General features: G+C 39.6%; 1 protein-coding gene across 7 annotated transcripts in view; it reads right to left on the bottom strand.

Moving 5' to 3' along the window:
* Positions 1-20,716, bottom strand: part of GIGYF2 (GRB10 interacting GYF protein 2) — a 147,315-nt gene that overhangs the window by 126,057 nt on the left and 542 nt on the right. For 5 of the 7 annotated variants that reach the window (XM_086719947.1, XM_086719951.1, XM_086719952.1 and 2 more), the window contains exon 2: positions 16,156-16,221. The exons of 1 other annotated variant lie outside the window; for it this stretch is intronic. The gene's annotated coding sequence lies outside the window, so the exon portion shown is untranslated. Of the gene's footprint in view, positions 1-16,155; positions 16,222-17,797; positions 17,869-20,716 lie in introns of all 7 variants that reach the window. One more of the 7 variants, XM_086719948.1, reaches the window with a different exon arrangement.

Below are 20,716 nucleotides of genomic sequence, written 5' to 3'. Positions count from 1 at the left end.
ATTAAGATAACGCAAGATTAATAACTCCATTAGTGCAAATTAGTTCAACCACTTCAAAAATAGTTTGGCAATATCTATCAAATCTAAATATATGCCTACCCCATGATCCCATAATCCACTGCTAGACATATATGCAAGGGAAATTTCTACCAAAAGACAAAGACAAGATATTCAAAGTAGCTTTATTCATAATTACCAAAAACTGACATTTGGCTGCTGTGTTCATCACCACAAACAGATGAATGGGTAAACAAACTGCAGTGGAGCTTCAAGGAGAGGGTGGTATGCCAGACAGAGCACTGAAGCTCTTCCCGTCCTCACAGCTCCCTTGCCCTATGCATCTCTTCCCTCTGGCTATGTTACTGAGAAAGGTAACATCATTAATAATGAGACAAACAGGGGCACCTGGGTGGCTCAGTCAGTTAAGCGTCCAACTCTTGATTCCAGCTCAGGTCAAGATCTCACAGTCAGTCCTGAGATCAAGCCCTGCATCAGGCTCCAGGCTGGGCATGGAACCTGCTTAAGATTATCTCTCTCTCTCTCCCTCCCCTGCTCTGGGGCACATACGTGCTCTGCCTCCCTCTCTCTCTCTCTCTCTAAAAAATAATGAGACAAACAAACAGACACCATGTGCCTCCTGATGTGTTGCACTGAGAACACAGCATTATTTATGTTTACATTCCTAACAATAATGCATAAACTGAAACTAATCTTGAAAAAACATCAGATCTACCCGAACTGATAGACATAAAACCAATGTAGTCTCCAAAAATACCAATGTCGTAAGACACCAAAAAAAAAAAAAAAAAAAAACCAGCTGAAGATTCATCCCAGATTAAGGGAGACTTAGAGATATAAAGACCAGGTGCCTGTATGATTCTTAATTTCATCCTAAACCAGCTATAAGAGATATTAAAGAGGAGCACCTGGGTGGCTCAGCTGGTTAAGCATGGACTCTTCATACCAGTTCAGGTCATGATCTCACAGTTCGTGAGTTAGAGCCCCTCATCAGGCTCTGTGCTGATGGTATGAAGCCTGCTTGGGATTCTGTCTCTCCTTCTCTGTCCCTCCCCTACTTGTGAGTGCACACAAGCTCGCTCTCTCCCAAAACAAGTGAACTTTAAAAAAAAAGAGAGACATTAAAGAGACAACTGTAATAATCTGAATAGAAGTTAATGAGTTAGGTAGTAGCACCATATCAATGTTAATTATGACTGAAATTTTTACTGTGATTATGTAGGAGAATGCTCTTATTCTTAGAAACTAACACTGAAGGGGTGCAGTGCAGCATGGGACTCTTGATGTCAGGGTCATGAATTCAAACCCTATGATGGATACAGAGCTTACTTAAAAAACAACAACAACAACAATAATAATAATAAATTAGGCGCGCCTGAGTGACTCAGTCTGTTAAGCATCAGACTTTAGCTCAGGTCACAATCTCACAGTTCGTGAGCTGGAGCCCCAGATCGGGCTCTCTGCTGTCAGTACTGAGCCTGCTTCAGATTCAATGTCTCCCTCTCTCTCTGCCCCTCTCCCGCTCACACTCTCTCTCTAAAACCTAAACATTTTAAAAATAATAAGTTTATTTTTAAAAAAATATTGGAATGCTTATGGGAAAAGGAGCATGAGGTCTGTATCAAACTCTCAAATGGAATGGAAAACTTTTTTAATGTTTATTTATTTATTTTGAAAGAGTATACAAGCAGGAAAGGGGCAAAAAAAGAGGGAGAGAGAATCCCAAGCAGCCTCTGCGCTGTCAGCAAAGAGCTGACACCAGGCTCAAACTCATGAACCATGAGATCATGGCCCTAAGATGATGACTGGAGGCAAAATCAAGAGTCAGACGCTTAACTGACTGAGCCACCCAGGTGCCCCTGGAATGGAAAAAACATATATAAAATGCTATATGGTACAAATTATGTGAAGAATTATATACATATATACATGCACATACAAGAAAGAAAAAGAGAAAGAAATGAATAAAATAAATACAGAAAATGTTAAAAACTAGTGACAACAAACTACACGAAGGGCATACTAAAAAATCTTAGTAATTTTTGGCAACTTTTCTGTAAGTTTGAAATTATTTCAAAATAAGTTAAATTGTAGTATATTCCTACAATGAAACATTCATCAATAAAGAAAAGAACCCATTACCAAAGAACCCAGCTACCAAAGAATATATACTGTGTGATTCCTTTGAAAAGAAGTTCAATAAGTAATCAAAAGGGGACAGATGTCAGAAATGTGCTCATCAGGAAAGTAGAACTCGTGAGGAGGAAGGAGAAGAAGAAGCCTTCTGGGGTGCTGGAAATGTTCACTATTGTGATCTAACTGGTGATTACGTAAGTATATAATATGTAAAACTTCTTCCAACTATACACTTCAGATTTGTGCACCTATTTACTATATTTTATACCTCAATATAAAAAACGTTGAAATAGGGGGCACCTGGCTGGCTCAGTCAGTGGAACACGTAACTCTTGATGTCAGGGTTGTGAGTTTGAGCCCCATGTTGGCTGTAGACATTACTTAAAAATAAAAGGTAAATAAATAAGTAAATAAATAAATAAGGTTAAAATAAACCGTAAGATAGTTTCACTAAAAAAAAAGTCCAATTAAAAATATTTTAGAGGGGCGCCTGGGTGGCGCAGTCGGTTAAGCATCCGACTTCAGCCAGGTCACGATCTCGCGGTCCGTGAGTTCGAGCCCCGCGTCGGGCTCTGGGCTGATGGCTCAGAGCCTGGAGCCTGTTTCCGATTCTGTGTCTCCCTCTCTCTCTGCCCCTCCCCCGTTCATGCTCTGTCTCTCTCTGTCCCAAAAATAAATAAAAACGTTGAAAAAAAAAATTAAAAAAAAAAAAAATATTTTAGGGGCACCTGATGGCTCAGTTGGTTGAACGTCCAAATTTTGATCTTAGCTCAGGTCATGATCTCATGGTTCCTTATATTTGAGCTCAGCATTGGGCTCTGCACTAACAGCGTGAAGTCGGCTTGGGATTCTGTCTCTCCCTCTGTCTGCCCCTTCCACGCTTGCTCTCTCTCTCAAAATAAATAAACTTTAAAATATATTTTCTTTAGTGGACATGAAGCTCAGCTATTTTATTTTTTTAAATAAGCTCTATGCCCAACATGGGGCTTGAACTCACAACCCCATAATCAAGAGTTCCGTGCTCTACCAACTGAGCCAGCCAGGCACCCTTAAGATGGCTTTTTTTTTTTTTTAAGTAATTTCCACACCCAACGTGGGACTCTTTAACAACCCTGAGAGATCAGGAGTTGGATGCTCTAACAACTAAGCCACCCAGGAACCCCGAAGCAAAGCTATTTTAGATACAAATCATCTGGGGCGCCTGGGTGGTTTAGTCGGTTAAGTGTTCAAAACTCTTGATTTTGACTCAGGTCATGATCTCACGATTGTGAGATGGAGCCCCATGTCGGGCTCTGTACAGACAGTGTGGAGCCTACTTGGGATTCTCTCTCTCTGCCCCACCCCCGGGCTCACTCTCTCTCTCAAATAAATTAAACATTTAAAAAATAAATAAAGGCCAATCTTCGGATAACAAATACTAAATTTATTCCCTAAACTTTTGATTAAAAAAACTTATACTGCTATACTGATATAATAATCTACACATCTATTATTTAAGACCAAAAACAAGTCTACATTAAAATGAAGCAAGACTAGGAGCACCTGCCTCAGTCAGTAGAGCATGCAACTCTTGATCTCAGGGTCATCACTTTGAGCCCCATGTTGGGGGCAAAGATTATTTTAAAAGTTTAAAAAATAAAATAAAATAAGGCAAGACTCAACCACTAAGCTAAAATATGTAAGTCTCAGAATGCGTATTTTTCCCAAACTTCAGAAAAAAGCTAAAGCTAAGTAAAACAATGAAAAGGAAACATGAGGAGAGAACCACATACACCACATCACTTATCTTCATAAAAGACAGGAAGCAATCTTATGAAAGCGGCACATTCACACAACATAATATAGGTACAATGAGGTTTGCACACAAGAGTATAATTACTCATATGTCATTAAAAGACAAAAAGAACACAGAAATGAAGAAAAGTTAGTGAGATGAGATTAAGGATTTTATCCCTATTTTCCTAATTTACAATAATCTTCAATTACTTTTATGATAAAATATATTTTAATTCTCACAGGAAGTGTTTGCCTGGTTTCTATGAAATATTTTCCCAACCCCAACATAAATGTCATAGAAAGTTAATATTCTCTTGAACATTAACTCAGTTTAAAAAATAATTTTAAGGGGCGCCTGGGTGGCGCAGTCGGTTAAGCGTCCGACTTCAGCCAGGTCACGATCTCACGGTCCGTGAGTTCGAGCCCCGCATCAGGCTCTGGGCTGATGGCTCGGAGCCTGGAGCCTGTTTCCGATTCTGTGTCTCCCTCTCTCTCTGCCCCTCCCCCGTTCATGCTCTGTCTCTCTCTGTCCCAAAAATAAATAAAAAACGTTGAAAAAAAAAATTTTTTTTTAAATAATTTTAAGAGGGTGCCTGGCTGGCTCAGTCAGTAGAGTGTGACTCTTGATCTTGGGATTGTGAGTTCAAGGCTTACATTGGATACAGAGATTACTAAAACACACACACACACACACACACACACACACACACACACACACACACACACACATTTTAAGGTAAAAAAAATAAAAGGAAACTCTTCTCTCAACTATTATAGCAGAAAACACTATTCCCTTTGCACCCATCTGATCTTCAGTTTTAAGCAGGCAAACATTTTTTTTTAAGGTTTTAAGTAATCTCTACACCCAACATGGGGCTCAAACTTACAACCCTGAGATCAAGGGTCCCATGCTCTACTGACTGAGCCAGCCAGCACCCCTAAACAAGCAAATGTTTTTGAATAATTTTGAAAACATGATCTATTAACACATTTACTGAGGACAAAACTTCATAAAGCAAAATTAGGCTTCAATTATTTACTTTATTACTAAGCAGTTAATCCTAGGAAAAGGAACAAAGAACTTTTTTCCCAGAAAATTACCAAAGATCAAAAGAATTATGCACATCTATCTGGACCACGTATTATATATAAAACCTTGCAAAATACTATTTATTTCCATGTTAATTACCCTTTTGTGGCATATCTTTAAAAAAATTATAGATGCTTTGCTGACTTTTCTCCTCATCCTAAAAGAAATTTCAATCCCTAATTTACAGTGTCGTGATAAGCACTGTAATCCAGCACAATCTGAATCACTACCCAAGCCATAAAAGTAAGGTCAGCTTTATTCCTAACAGCCCCAAAGCAAAAACAACCCAAATGTTCATTCAAAGTTGAATGGATAAACAAATACTATAATAGTCATACCCAATATTCTCAGCACTAAAAAAACTAATGACTGATACCTGCAGCAACACGAATGAATGAAATCAGACACTGAACTGAGCCAAAGAAGCCAGACCAAAAAAGAAAATATACTGAATAATTCCATTTATGCAAAACCCTAGAAGAGGCAAAATTAATCTACAGTCACAGAAACTAATTCAGTGGGGGAGGAAAAATGACTGCAAAATGTAGAAGGAAACTTCTACAGGTGATGAAAATGTTACACATTTTGATTGTGGTGATGGTTATACAAGTACATACATTTGTCAAAACTCATCAAAATGTACATTTAATATGGGTGTACTTAATATCTTCATTTTATTCTATGTAAATTATACTTCAAAAAAAGGTGAATTTTAAAAAGACTGAGCTTACTAAAAATAGACTGGCTCCCTCAAAGAGCAATGCACTCCAAGACAAACATTTTATATTCCTTTTATATTAAATAATCTCTCTTTATACATTTTTTTAAAGTTTTTATTTTTAGGGGCGCCTGGGTGGCTCTGTCAGTTGAGTGTCTAACTTCAGCTCAGGTCATGATCTTACAGCTCATGAGTTCGAGCCCCGCATCAGGCTCTGTGCTGACAGCTCGGAGCCTGAAGCCTGTTTCAGATTCTGTGTCTCTCTCTCTACCCCACCCCTGCTTATGCTCTGTCTCTCTCTGTCTCAAAAATAAATAAACGTTAAAAAAAAAAAAAAAGAAAAAACATTTTATTTTTAAGTAATCTCTACACCTAACATGGGGCTTGAACTCACAACCCTGAGATTAAGAATTACATGCTCCACCAACTGAGCCAGCCAGGCACCCGTAAGTCATCTTTCTTTAAATCTATTAAAATAAATGTTAGGGGTGCCTGGCTGCTTCAGTCAGTAGAACATGCAACTTTTGATCTCAGGGTTGTGAGTTCAAGCCCCATGTTGCATGTAGAGATTACTTAAAAATAAATCTAAAAAAAAAAAAAAAGTTAAAGTTTTAGATAAAACCAAGGAACACTGTCTAAAACTGTTCTGTCTTATGTAACAGTACCCATTAGCCACACGTGGCTGTATCAAGTTAAGTAAAAATCAACTAAAATTTAATTTAGGTCCTCAACGGGGAAAGAGTGACTTTACAGTGGACAAACCTGACAAGGAATCAAAGTCAACCATATTATCAAGTATATCTAGGTCAGCATTAACAATGATAAAGCACACTGATAGTATACGTGCTCTTAATATAATCTGATAAAAATGGCAATTTACCTCTGAGGTCTTCCTCCCCAAAACCCTTAACCCCACTCTAATCGTGAGAAAAACATCTGATAAATCCCAACAGAGAGGCATTCTACAAAAACACTTAGCCAGTAACTCCTCAAAATCGCCAAGACTGTTAAAAACAGGGAAGTCTGAGAAACTATCACAGCCAAGAGGACCCTATAGATATGTGACCAAATGTGGTATCCTAGATGGATCCTGGAACAGAAAAACTAAGGATATCTGAATAAACTATGGACTTCAGCTAATAATGATGTATCAGGATTGGTTTATTAACTATAACAAATATATCACAGCAAGGGGCATCTGGGTGGCCCAGTCAGTTGAGCATCAGACTTCAGCTCAGGTCATGATTTCTTGGTTCATGAGTTCAAGCCGCACACAACAGGCTTGCTGCTGTCAACACAAGAGCAGCTTCAGATCCTCTGTCCCCCCTGTCTGCCCCTCCCCCACTTGTGCTCTATCAAAAATAAACATTAGGGGCGCCTGGGTGGCTCAGTCAGTTGGCTGTCCACCTTCAGCTCAGGTCATGATCCCACAGTTCGTGAGTTCAAGCCCCCAGTCGGGTTCTGTGCTGACAGCTCAGAGCCCAGAGTCTGCTTCGGATTCTGTGTCTCCCTCTCTCTATGCCCCTCCCTGCCTCCCTACCCCCCCCCCCGCCACAAAAAACAAATAAACATTAAATATATATACCACAGTAATATAAAACATTAATAATAGGGGAAACTGGGTGTGGTATATATGGGAGATCTCTGTACCATCTTCTGTTTCTCTGTAAATCTAAAACTGTTCTTAAAAATGAAGACTACCATATGGGCACCTGGGGGACTCAGCCGGTTGGGAATCCAACTTCAGCTCAGGTCAAGATCTTGCGGCTAGTGAGCTGGAGCCCCACATCGATCTCTGTGCTGACAGCTCAGAGCCTCAAACCTGCTTCGGATTCTGTGTCTCCCTCTCTCTCTTCCCCTCCCCTGCTCGTGCTCTGTCTCCATCTCTGTCTCTGTCTCTCAAAAAATGAACAAGAAAAAAATAAACTTTTTTTTTAATGAATGAATAAATAAATAAGTAAACAAACAAACAAACAAGGGAATCTGAAGGGCACCTGGGTGGCTCAGTTGGTTAAGCATCAGATTCTTGGTTTCAGCTTAGGTCATGACCTCACAGTTCACAGGAGTGAGCCCTGTGTCAGGCTCTGTGCTGACAGCATGGAGACTGCTTGGGATTCTCTCTCCCTCTCTGCCCCTCCCCAACTTACAAGTGCACTCGAGTGCTCTCTTTCAAAATAAACTTTAAAAAAGTCTTAAAAAGAGAAGGCTATTTTATTACTAATCACAACTTAAGAACCAATGCTCTCTCTCCCTCAAAATAAACTTTTAAAAAAAAGTCTTAAAAACAGAGGGCTACTTTATAACCATAACGTATGAACAAATCTTTATCTACCCAGCACTAAAAACCCTCAATGAAATCTAAAAGACCTCAATGTTTATTTCAATTTCTATTTCAAACCATTACTTATTTTTTAATGCTTTAAAAAACAAAACAACAAAAAAACTACGTATCATATGTGAATAGAACATTGAAAACTGTTCCACTCCCCATAGTAGCAATTCTCAAAGTAACATCTGAAATTCTTTCAAGGTAGCCATGATGTCAAAACTATTATTACAATAATACTAAGATATTACACTTTTCAGTATTGGCGCTGCACTAATCATGCAGTGAAAGAGTAACCGATACACAGACCAGGGTATTTAGCAGACATTTTTTTCAAAAATGATCAAAGTGTGGGGTGTCTGGGGGGCTCAGTTAAGCATCTGATTCTGGATTTCAGCTTGAGTCATGGTGTCACGGTTCATGAGTTCAAGCCCTACATCAGGCTCCATGCTGATAGTGTGGAGCCTGCTTGAGATTCTTTCCTTCTCTCTCTCTCTCCTCCCCCTTCGGTCTGCCCCTCCCCCGCTCCTGCTGATAAACTTTAAAAAAAAAATGAACAAAGGACAAGAACCATATGATCCTCTCAAAAGATGCAAAGAAAGCATTTGACAAAATACAGCATCCTTTCTTGATAAAAACCCTCAAGAAAGTAGGGATAGAAGGAGCATACCTCGAGATCATAAAAGCCACATATGAACGACCCAACGCTAATATCATCCTCAATGGGGAAAAACTGAGAGCTTTCCCCCTAAGGTCAGGAACAAGACAGGGATGTCCACTCTCACCACTGTTAATCAACACAGTATTGGAAGTCTTAGCCTCTGCAATCAGACAACACAAAGAAATAAAAGGCATCCAAATCGACCAGGAGGAGGTCAAACTTTCACTCTTCGCAGATGACATGATACTCTATATGGAAAACCTTAAAGATTCCACCAAAAAACTGCTAGAACTGCTCCATGAATTCAGCCAAGTTGCAGGATATAAAATCAATGCCCAGAAATCAGTTGAATTCATATACACCAACAATGAAGCAACAGAAAGAGAAATCAAGGAATCCCATTTACAGTTGCACAAAAAACCATAAAATACCTAGGAATAAATCTAACCAAAGAGGTGAAATTATACACCTGTATATACATACAGTGAAAACTATAGAAAGCTTATGAAAGAAATTGAAGACACAAAAAAAATGGAAAAAAATTCCATGCTCCTGGATAGGAAGAACAAATATTGTTAAAATGTCGATACTCGGGGCGCTGGGTGGCTCAGTCGGTTAAGCGTCCGACTTCAGCTCGACTTCAGCTCGGGTCACAATCCCGCGGTCCGTGAGTTCGAGCCCCGCGTCGGGCTCTGGGCTGATGGCTCAGAGCCTAGAGCCTGCTTCCGATTCTGTGTCTCCCTCTCTCTCTGCCCCTTCCCCGTTCATGCTCTGTCTCTCTCTGTCTCAAAAATAAATAAACGTTAAAAAAAAAATTTTGGGGGGCACCTGGGTGGCTCAGTCGGTTGAGCATCCGACTTCGGCTCAGGTCATGATCTCGTAGTCTGTGAGTTCGAGCCCCGCATCGGGCTCCGTGCTGACAGCTCAGAGCCTGGAGCTTGTTTCGGATTCTGTGTCTCCCTCTCTCTCTGACCCTCCCCCGTTCATGCTCTGTCTCTCTCTGTCTCAAAAATAAACGTTAGTAAAAAAAGATTTTTTTTAATTAAAAAAAAAAAATTTTTTTTTAAAAATGTCAATACTACCCAAAGCAATCTACATATTCAATGCAATCCCTATCAAAGTAACACCAGCATTCTTCACAGAACTGGAACAAATAATCCTAACAAAAAAATGAACAAAATGACACTATCACTTCAAAAACAAAAAAATTGGCAGTACTTGTGGCCAATAATAAAATTTGAACTTTCAAGCAAAATTCGAATTTTGGAAAACTTCTATTTGCCATGAGTTTGCTGGGTTTTCCAGTACTTCAGACTTTCCCAATTCTTCAAGGCTTTCCTGATGAGTACTAACATTAATAAATGCAATTTTTTAAGTTTATTTTTATTTATTTTGAGAGAGATCGAGAGCAAGCTAGGGAAGGGGAGAGAGAGAGAGAGGGACAGAATACTAAGCAGGCCCCCACTGTCAACACAGAGAGCAACGCAGAGCTACAGCAGAGCTAGAACTCACAAACCATGCCATCATGACCTGAGCCAAAATCTAGAGTTAAACGCTTAATCGACAGAGCCACACAAGCACCCCTGAATGCAAGTTTTTGGTACTATGTCATTTAAGGTAGTCATTTAAGGTACAAGAAAGACCAATGGATTTTAATGTTACAGAATATAAAAAGTGCACTGATATAATTCAGATTTCATATTGCAACTAACCTTTCAAAGCTACTACTTGGGGCGCCTGGTTGGCTCAGTCCGTTAAGCGTCTGACTCCGGCTCAGGTCATGATCTCGCGGTTCATGGGTTGGAGCCCCACGTAGCGCTCTGTGCTGACAGCTCAGACAGAGTCTAGAGGCTGCTTCAGATTTTGTGTCTTCCTCTCTCTCTGCCCCTCCCTCACTCATGCTCGTACTCTCTCTCTCAAAAACAAACATTAAAAAAAAACTAAAAATAAGATAAAATAAAAAATAAAAACTACTACTTGTCGGGCACCTGGGTGGCTCAGTCGATTAAGCTAAGTCGATTAAGTCGAACCAGCTCCTGGTTCTTGAGTTCGAGTCCCACGTCAGGCTGTGCCCTGCCAGCCTGGAGCCTGCTTCAGATTCTGTCTCCCTCTCTTCTCTGCCCCTCCCCCAAGCACGTGCTGTCTCTCTCTCTCTCTCTCTCTTCCTCTAAGATAAACATTAAAGAAAAATTAAAGGGGTGCCTGGGTGGCTCAGTCAGTTAAGTGTCCGACTCTTAGTTTCAGCTCAGGTCATGATCTCATGGTTTAATGGGTTTAAATCCCACATCAGCTCTGCGCTGACAGTGCAGAGCCTGTTCTCTCTCTCCCTCTCTCTGTCTCTCTCTGCCTCTCCCCCACTCACGATGTCTCTGTCTCTCCCCAAAAAATGAATAAATTTTTAAAAAATTTAAAAAGCTACTACTTGTCGAACTTTGGTGTACTATACCAAAGAATAATCTGCAATTATCTGAAAAAAGTCTTAAAACATTGCTCCCTTTTCCAACTACATACATATCTTTGTGAGGGTTAATTTCCTTCATATACTTCAACCAAAGTAATAAAGAGCAACTGACTGAACACAGCAGCAGATATGTGAATCCAGCTGCCTTCCACAAAGCAAGACATAAAAAGCAACTTGCAAAAAGATAAAACAATGTCACTCTTCTCACCAAATTTTTTTGAAATGTTTTAGAAAATGGGTATTCTTCATTAAATATATATTCATGTTAATATATAATGAGACTATTATTTTTAAACTAATAAATCATTTTAAATTTCTCAATATAATATAGACACATAGAACTAAGAGGCCTAAAAGTTCTTTGGGGGTCCTCTAACTTTTAAAGAATAAAAGAGTCCTGAGGCACCTGGCTGACTCAGTCAGAAGAACACATCTGACTCCTGATCTCAGGGCTGTGAGTTCAAGGCCCATGATGGGTGTAGAGATTACAAAAAAATAAATAAATGAACTTAAAAAAAAAAAAAAAAGGATAAAGGAGTCCTAAGATCAAAAAGTTGAGAAGTGTTGGGGCATCTGGATGGCTCAGTTGGTTGAGCATCCAACTCTCAATTTCAGCTCAGGTTATAATCCCACAGGTCATAGAATTGAGCTCCACATAGGGCTCTGTGCTGACGGCAAAAGGCCTGCTTGGGATTCTCTCTCTCCCTCCCTCTCTCTCTCTCAAAATAAACAAACATTTAAAAAAAAAATTTTTTTTTTTAGTTGAGATGTGTCTATCTCAGAGAAAAAGGGAAAAATGACAAACAAAAGGAATACGTAAATTAACTTACAAGAAACATACGTAGCCTGGAAAGCTAATCAAAAGGCGTAAAACATCATTGACAACAAGAACACCAAGATCCAAAATGTGACACTTAAGTATCTAGGTCTTAAAAATGTATCTTTTCCAAGGACAGAGAGACTTCTCACATTTTGAAATTTACTTATATGATTTTTAATGTTTATTTTTCAAAGAGAAAGAGAGAGAGAGAGAGAGAGAGGAGAGAGAGAAAAGGTGAGTGGGGGAGGGGCAAAGAGAGAGGGAGACACATAATCCAAACCAGGCTCAGGCTCCAAGCTGTCAGCACAGAGCCCGAAGCAGGGCCTGAACTCAGGAAAGGCGAGATCAAGACCTGAGCCAAAGTCAGACGCTTAATCAACTGAGCCAACCAGGCACCCCTACTTATATGATTTTTTGGTTGCCTCTGCCATCAGGCTATAAACCCTATGAAGATAGTTCCTTATGTGTTTTGCTCACCACTGTGGCTAGCCCAGCACTCGGCACAAAGCAGCTATTCAAGTATTGCTGGACTGAGAACAAAACAACACTTACTAACAGAACTCACTGATGTCTCTATTCAAATTATAAAGATGAAATTTTACAATCAAAATTTACCTATTTACATTGTAATAACAATCATAAAAGCTACCATTTACTGAAATCCCATTTACTGTGCACCAGGCATTACACTGGCATTTAATTTTTTTTTTAATTTTATTTATTTTTGAGACAGAGAGAGACAGAGCATGAACAGGGGAGGGTCAGAGAGAGAGAGGGAGACACAGAATCTGAAACAGGCTCCAGGCTCTGAGCTGTCAGCACAGAGCCCGATGCGGGGCTCAAACTCACGGACCGTGAGATCATGACCTGAGCCGAAGTCGGTCGCTTAACCGACTGAGCCACCCAGGCACCCCATGGCATTTTAGATTTTTAATTCCCACAACCACTATGGGATATACTTTACAGGTGAAGGAAATAAGGCTACCAGCAGTTAACTTTTTATCTCAAGTTACATGTAATTAAGTAACAGAAAATTAAACCCACATTTCTCTGCTTTAAAAGGCCACAAACTCTTCACTACATAATGATACAATGCTCTACAATGCTCGATACTCCTTGGTTACCTTTTTCTTTCTTCTCCATTCCCTTGCAGTTTTCAGAGGAATTCATTTTGTGGAAGTCACTTTTTCTCCTTTTCCCAATCTTCCACTCTGCTCCACTATCCTTTAACTTCTACTCCTCTGCATCACTCAGTTAAGCAATATACTAAGCCCTCAGGGTAGGGAAGAGAATAGACTCACGATCCAAACACACTAAGAAATTTCTCCTAACACACTACAAAGAAATTTCATTAACAATGGTGGAAGCAGTATAAAAGGCCAAAGAGTATCAGACTCCAAAACATAAACTAAGGCTCTCTGACACTGATCTTGCAGGGTGGCTTCACATCCAGCCCTTCAACTGGCCATGGCTTGAGCATTATCACCTCAGTTCTCAAGGACCTAACCACGAGAGCCCCTCGATATGGCCATGTCTTCAAGGCCTGAGTCATGATTTACCAATTAGAAAGTACCAAGCCAGTACCTCTGCCAATTCCTGTCAGGATCTGCAACCAAAGAACCAATACTGAGGAGACCAGAGTTCCCAAGACTTCCTCCAGGCCCAGGACAATTTGAATAAAAGGAGCTTTGTTCCCCAAGAACATACTGGCCACAATATCACTCTAAGAAGAAATGCTATTACTGTCATTCTCCCCACTGTTTCTGAACAATATGTAAACATTTCTATTTTCCTCCCTTTTGGTAAAGAAGAACAAAATTAGGAATCACTGAACTATTCTAGGAAAAATCACAAGGCCGTAAACATTACCACGTCATTTGATAATCTCACCACAAGCCAATGTTTTCCAGAAAGGGAACCCCAGAGCCTGTGAAGTTTTACACAGATTATGTGGAAATCTTTTTAAAACCTCACAAAGCCTTAACTCAGTAAGCCTGAATATACCTCACCTCAAAATTCATATTAAAGAGAACATACAATATGAGAGACGGCTATTCTACCTTAAAAATGAATTCAGCTAAGGGGTGTCTGGGTGGCTCAATTGATTAAGTGGCCAACTTCAGCAACAGGTCATGATCTCACAGTCTGTGGCTTCGAGCCCCGCATCAGGCTCCATGCTGACAGTTCAGACCCTGGAGCTGCTTCAGATTCTGTGTCTGCCTCTCTCTCTGTCCCTTCCCTGCTCACACTCTGTCTCTGTCTCTCTTTCTCTCTCTCAAAAATGAATAAACATTAAAAAAAAATTTTAATAAATTCAGCTAAGAAAAAAAAAAGAATTCAGCTGCAATCTGCTAAAGTAAACCTTGTCTGCAAAAAAGCATCAGAGGAAGTCACATCTGTGGCCTGTCATTGAATACATCACTCTACAACAGATGACTTTTATTAGTAATCCCTAGGCTCTGCATTAAAAATCTTGGTATACAAGGGGCACCAGGCTGGCTCAGTCAGTAGAGCATGTGACTCTTGATCTTGGGGTTCTAAGTTCAAGCCCCATGTTGGATGTAGAGACTACGTAAAAATAAAATCTTTAAAAAAATAATCTCAATATACTAAGAATATTTAAGCAATAAAAATTACTTAAGTAATCAGGTATCACCAAATACATACAAGCTATAAACAAAAATAAACAGGGCTTCAAAATGGTCCATTAAAAATGTTTTTCTTCAGTATTACCTAATAATTCTAGAATACAAGATGTTAATACAAAAGTTTATATATACTGTCTAACTGATCCTTTCCCAAGAGTGAAAATTCCTGCTACCACTCAAATAATGTGAATATATGTTCACATGTAGAAGTTCCACCCTTCATATTCTCCATGGCTTCCTAATACTCAAGTGTTGCTTAACACTGTAAAAAGTACCCAAATTAAAATTTACAAAAGTAATCAATGAAAAATAACCAATGATTTTTCCACAAACCAAGTCTCTCATTTGCTAACCTTTACCACAGACACTCCTCTGAACCTTCTAAACCAAGAACTTTTGTTAAAACGCCACGGAGGGGGGCCGACCTGGTGGCTCAGTCGGTTATGTGTCTGACTCTTGATTTTGGCTCAGGTCATGACAAGCTCCACTGTCAGCAAGGAATCTACTTGGGATTTTCTCTCTGCCTCTCCCCCATGCACATGCACGTATGCTCTCTCTCAAAATAAACAAACAAACAAAAACAAAAAACACTGCACTATGAAGTTCAAATAAGGATGCTTGGTGAAACCTACCAGGCCTCACTGACCAGTAGATAAACCTCTATTTTAATTCTTCAGGACATATAAACTGAAACTGCCAAGCTACCTATAAGAAATTTTTCTATGAAAGGAAAATGTTCAGAAGCTTCTGCAGGTTTCTGCCTAGAAGAGCCAACACTACACCTTCTCTGAGACCTGCCCCCACTCTTAAAGTGGAATCTTTCAATTATGTTTGCACTTCTAGACTACAGTCCTATGGCCCTACTAATTAGACCAATAATGGAGAACGGGACAAACCTCAACCAATCAAATTTCCCCTCCCAGGAATTTAAAATGTAGACAATGAGCTAGTAACAGTTGCAGTGGCACTAGAATTTAAGTTCATATGTGGCACCAGGAATGAAAGTGGTGATTTTCTTCCATGTGTTTTTAAAGCAGGAAAGGCCAGACTGTGAAAAGACAACTAAAGCAGGATAAAAAGAGACAAGAGAAGACACTGACAGCCAGCAGGGAGGGAAGTGCTATCTGTACTGCCTTAGCTCCCGAACGCTTCCCAGAAGCTTCCCAGTTTCTGGTTCGTGTCCTTCATGAAAGCCAACTGCCCCCAGGTTCTTTAAGTATCTCCTTACTTCTGCTCCCAAAGAATTCCTCTTCCTATTTCACACCATCAGAAAATCATGACAACAGTTTAAGACACAAATTCACAATAGGAACAGTGTAGAAAGGGTATGATTCTTCTTGCGGTTCATAAGGAATCTGAGCAGTAGCTAAGAAGTTGTTTCTATCACTCTCTATAACTTCAGGAGGGGAAAAAAAAAAAGGCAAAAAACCCCTGAAACCTTAAAAGCAAAAATCATCTGTTTGCCTAAGTCCTCAGCTCTGTGCTTCCCATCAACACTCACCTGTTCAAAAGTTCTGCTGGTTCACAGCAGGAGGTGCAAGCAGACTTTGTTCAGGTCCTTTTAACACTGTAAATAACAAAAGTATTAAAGTAATTGACCCAACAATCAATCTCTTAGGAAACTTTTAAAAACAATCTCTTATAATGAATAGTTTTACAGGAAATGGTTCCAAACCTGGTTAAAATATTAGAATCATCTTGGGATTCTCTCCCTGTCTCTTAGAAACTAGCTTAGAAACTAACTTCCATTTTCCTAACATTTAAAGAGTTTCTCAGTAGCTCTGGAGGGGGACTAAAAAAATACATATTTTTAACAGAAGTTCTAAGTGATTCTGATAAAGACAAATGAGCACCAATACAGGGTTTAGGAAAGTGATTACTTGGGGCTTTCATTCAAACTACATTGCAGGGATGTGATACCAATTTTTAAACGTATCTGATAGAAAAATGACAGCCACCAACGCAGCAATACAGTATGTATCCTATGCAAATAATCAGTGAGCCCAAGAAATATAACCACTGCCAAAATGCCCAGGGAGCAAAACTCCAGGTGTGCTTTCAGTTGCAAAATCACAACCTTCATTTAATGCTCTAATGAGACAGCATCTTAAAAATCCACAGGATGGTGACATCTCAATTGACTAGGAGGAGACTGAATGAAACACAACAGCTTCAAGTGGTTTCTTAGCTAAAATCAAATAATGCTTTGAATGCTGTTATGTGTCAAAAAAACAATAATTGCAAATTAAAGAAAGTAACTTGGGAAAGCGACTTCTGCCTTTTGACCTTAATTTTGCAAAAACATAGCCGTGTTATTTTAATACCCAAAAGGTCATTCAACTTTATGCAATGCAGTCTAGTTTAGTTTTATAAGGGCAGGCAAAAGGAAAAGAGGGGACAACTAGGTAATAAAGTCTTCTCTGGGCCTAACTCAAAAAAACAAGCTCTAAAGTATCTCTTATTGCAAGTATAATTAAGTTCAAGTCCTCTGTAGTTAATGAAACTCTGCAGTTAACAAGAAAATATAAAATCGTATACTTTAATTACTTGAAGTAGGTAGGTACATAATACTTTGAAAATATTTTTATAAAATTAATTGTAACCACTTAAGGGAGTATTCTTTCATTTTTCAAACCTCCCCCTATTCCTCCCCCTCAACTTCACACAAAATTATGGGCAATTCGGGGCACCTGGCTGGCTCAGTCAGTACAATTTGATCTCAGGGTCGTGAGTTCAAGCCCCACATTAGGTGTAGAGCTTACTTAAAAAAAAATTTTTTTTTTTTAAATTACCAACAATTCAACAAAAGTATCATTTTGCATTCCCATATAATTAATCTACTGTATTTCTCAGTCATCTGAGAGCATAAAAAACAAACAAAAAAAAAAGCCAATTGGGTTGAGAAATACTAGGATTCCAACTATCAGCAAGCCTTCCTATGGAGTAAAAATCTACTTATATATTTAAAAATATGTAACTTTTCAGGGCATTAAAAATGAATGGAAATCCTAGAACTTTATTACCATAAAAATCCTAGCAGAGGGTGAATAGGGAAAAAAGGCTTGGGTTCAGAGTTTTACAATGATGACCAAATGATGTTAAGGCAATTCAAATTGCTGAAGGAAAATGGACATTTAACTTGCCTCTAAGATACCCGGATTAACACCAACAGAGGCTTGTAGATTCAACCTAATGAGACTGGTCCCACTACAATCTATAAGAAATAGAATAAAACAGAAAGTACTGAAAATTGAATCAGCAGGGGATAATGGAGAACTGCAAATGAAGTCAGTCTTTGAAAATGGCACAAATCAAAGATCCTTTAGAATGGCAAGGGTAAAAGGGTCAGCAATAATCTTTTCACCCAAAAGGTTCTCCCAGACAGCAATCTCTATCAGTAGTGTCATCTCCCAGTGTGAAAGTCAACAAAAAGAGAATAGACACACGGAGTATTAAAATGCAGAGTCATGAGAACAAATGAGATGATATGACATCAAAGACATAATATAAAAATGTCATTTCAAAAATTCAACAAAAGAACAAGAGGGGAAAAATTCATTAAAAAATACCACCTCATCACTATCATTGCTATGTCTCCTTTTAGCCAAGGAGCTCCACTCACACCCTGAAGTTGTAAATTCCTCTCTTCTCATGAGCTTCAGGCAAGCTATGACAAATTATTTTTCATATATGCAACTCAACTCACCAGCAAAGGCACTTCAAAACCAAAATATTAAATTCCTCAGGTGAATTAAATGCAAAAAGACATTTATGAAAGCTCAGTAATACGCATATGGAGATAAGCTGGAAGGAAATCAGAAAAAAATTTTTTTTCCAAACAAAACAAGCCTATGAAGTATCAAATTAATTGGTGAACTTGTCAGCTAGTCTGAAAGGCAAAAGGGGAAAAATAAGACACTCAGCACAAAAAGTTCTACACATGTAAAATGCTATAAAAGACATACAAACAAACTAGCGGAAGAGACCCTGAGGAATTTAAAACTAGGATGGACAGAACAGAGATAATTAAGAATTCTTAATTCTTACTAATCAGATTAAGAATAACATAAATTAATATGCTGATTATACCATTCTTCCAGGTTGTATTTCTTAACGATGTGTCTAAACCTCACAGGAAATTAATTTCCCTACCTTTTCAAATATTCGTAAGTGTTCCAAAGATCCCCTCCCTCGAAAGCAATTCCAGATCTTTTAGGCAGTCTATCATCCATCTCATTTAAACACTTTTAAGAAAGATTTTTCAAGACAATTTCCTGAAATATGTTATATGAGCATCCTGGATTTTTCCAAACTCGGGTGGGGCATGTGTCATACACAGAGGGAAGGGGGTCTGGGCATACTGGCCCAAATTTCCAGAATCTGGTCTCCCCTTCCAATAGTCACAAGAGATGTGGAAAAAATTTCTAAGTCACTGAACAACCCCTCTTAGCACCAATGAGCAGGGTACACATTTTCTACTAGCCTCCGTCTTCTTGGGTCCCTCTGGCTAAACTAGCCTCCATACTTTTCCCAACACCTGACCTGCACCCACTTCAGCTTCTGCCTCAGTATCCCTGCCCTAGCTTGCCTAGCCTGGAGCATTCCTTCTCCATACAGCTACAGGAATCCCTCCACCTATGTCAGGTCCTTCCTCAAACCTGAGCTTCTCCGTGCAGCCTTCTCAGGGCACACAACTTAAAATTAACCCCTAAATCTCGGTCATCCGATTTCTGCCTCATTTCTTTTCCCCGCATCATTTACCACAACACTATGTATTTTACCCGAGTTTTTATTTGTGTGTCTAGAAATGAGCTCCCCAGAGAAAGGATTTTTGGTCTGTTTTGGCCCCAGCACCAAACAGTGTAGTAAAGTCCCAATCTTTGTCAAATGAATGAATGCGTGAATGAAGGAAGGGAAGCACGTAGTCCCTTCCGCCTGCTCAGTCTCAAAATTCTGAAATGCTTCGTCAAGTACACAAAAGGTGTAAAGCCCTTTCTTTGCCGATAAATCAGTGCCATTACCAGTGTATTCCTTGGTGTCAAATGTAAAGGAACAACTGTGTGTCATTTCTCCAGATACATGCCACTTTGAGGTTTTTTTCCCAGCATCCTCTACTGATGTCAACATGTGATGTAACAGAAAAGTACATATTCCATCCATCTCGTCTGAGCACTCCAAAACCTGCTACACTAATTAATAAGACACAGGAAATCATCAATGAGTGAGAGAACACATTTGTGATCTAACCAAAATGGACAAACTCCGTAAGGTCAGAGATGCAAATATCAGACGGATGAAAGTTAACGTACAGAAAGGGCTGGTATGGGGGAAAAAAAAAAAACTGTTTTAAATCTAAGAAGTGATTAGATTCTAAAAAAGAAATACTACGGAAGGACAAAATATCTTCCCTGCACACCCCACCGGGAATCAAAACTGCCTATAATCCGAGACGCACAACACTGGATGAAAGGCTGTTCACAGCTTCCGGCCCCATCCTCAATTTCTTCTAAGTGTAATTGGAATACTCACCTTCCTTTACAGAGAAAACTAGGTGTGCTTACGTGCTTTGACTTTCAGGGAAAGGAAAACAAAACAAAACAAAACAAAACAAAACACAGTGCCATATAAATGCGAAGCAACGTTGTTGCTTCCCAAACAGGGTCATGCAACCTGCTTCTTTCATAGACCATTCTGTGGCCGGAAGTATCAATCTGATTTAGGCTTCAGCCACAAAACTCAAGTATTCCAAGTGCTTCGTGGGAAACTGCTGACACTGAAAAGACTAATACCCATCTCAATCTGACAAGAATGTTCAGGTCCCAAAGCTGCCTCGGGCTCGACTTTCCCAACCTCCGTCCCAGGTTCAGATCATGGCTCCACCTTGCCTCAGGCCTGGTCCAGACCCGTCCTCTCGCCACGGAAGGAGTCTCCACAGTGCAGATGCTCGGTGAGGAAGGCAAAGGCGCACCTCCCGGAGGCCAGGTGTGGGGAGGAGGGCCGGCAGGAGCAGCTGTCTGGCCGAGGCAGCTGTTACCCCGAGCACCCCAGCCTGGGCGGGTGGC

This window comes from Puma concolor, chromosome C1 (genome assembly GCF_028749965.1).
Source record: "Puma concolor isolate L17-30 chromosome C1, mPumCon1.1.hap2, whole genome shotgun sequence".
Lineage (NCBI taxonomy): Eukaryota > Metazoa > Chordata > Mammalia > Carnivora > Felidae > Puma > Puma concolor.
Note: the sequence above shows the minus strand (reverse complement) of the source record. Positions and strands in the feature narration are given on the sequence as shown.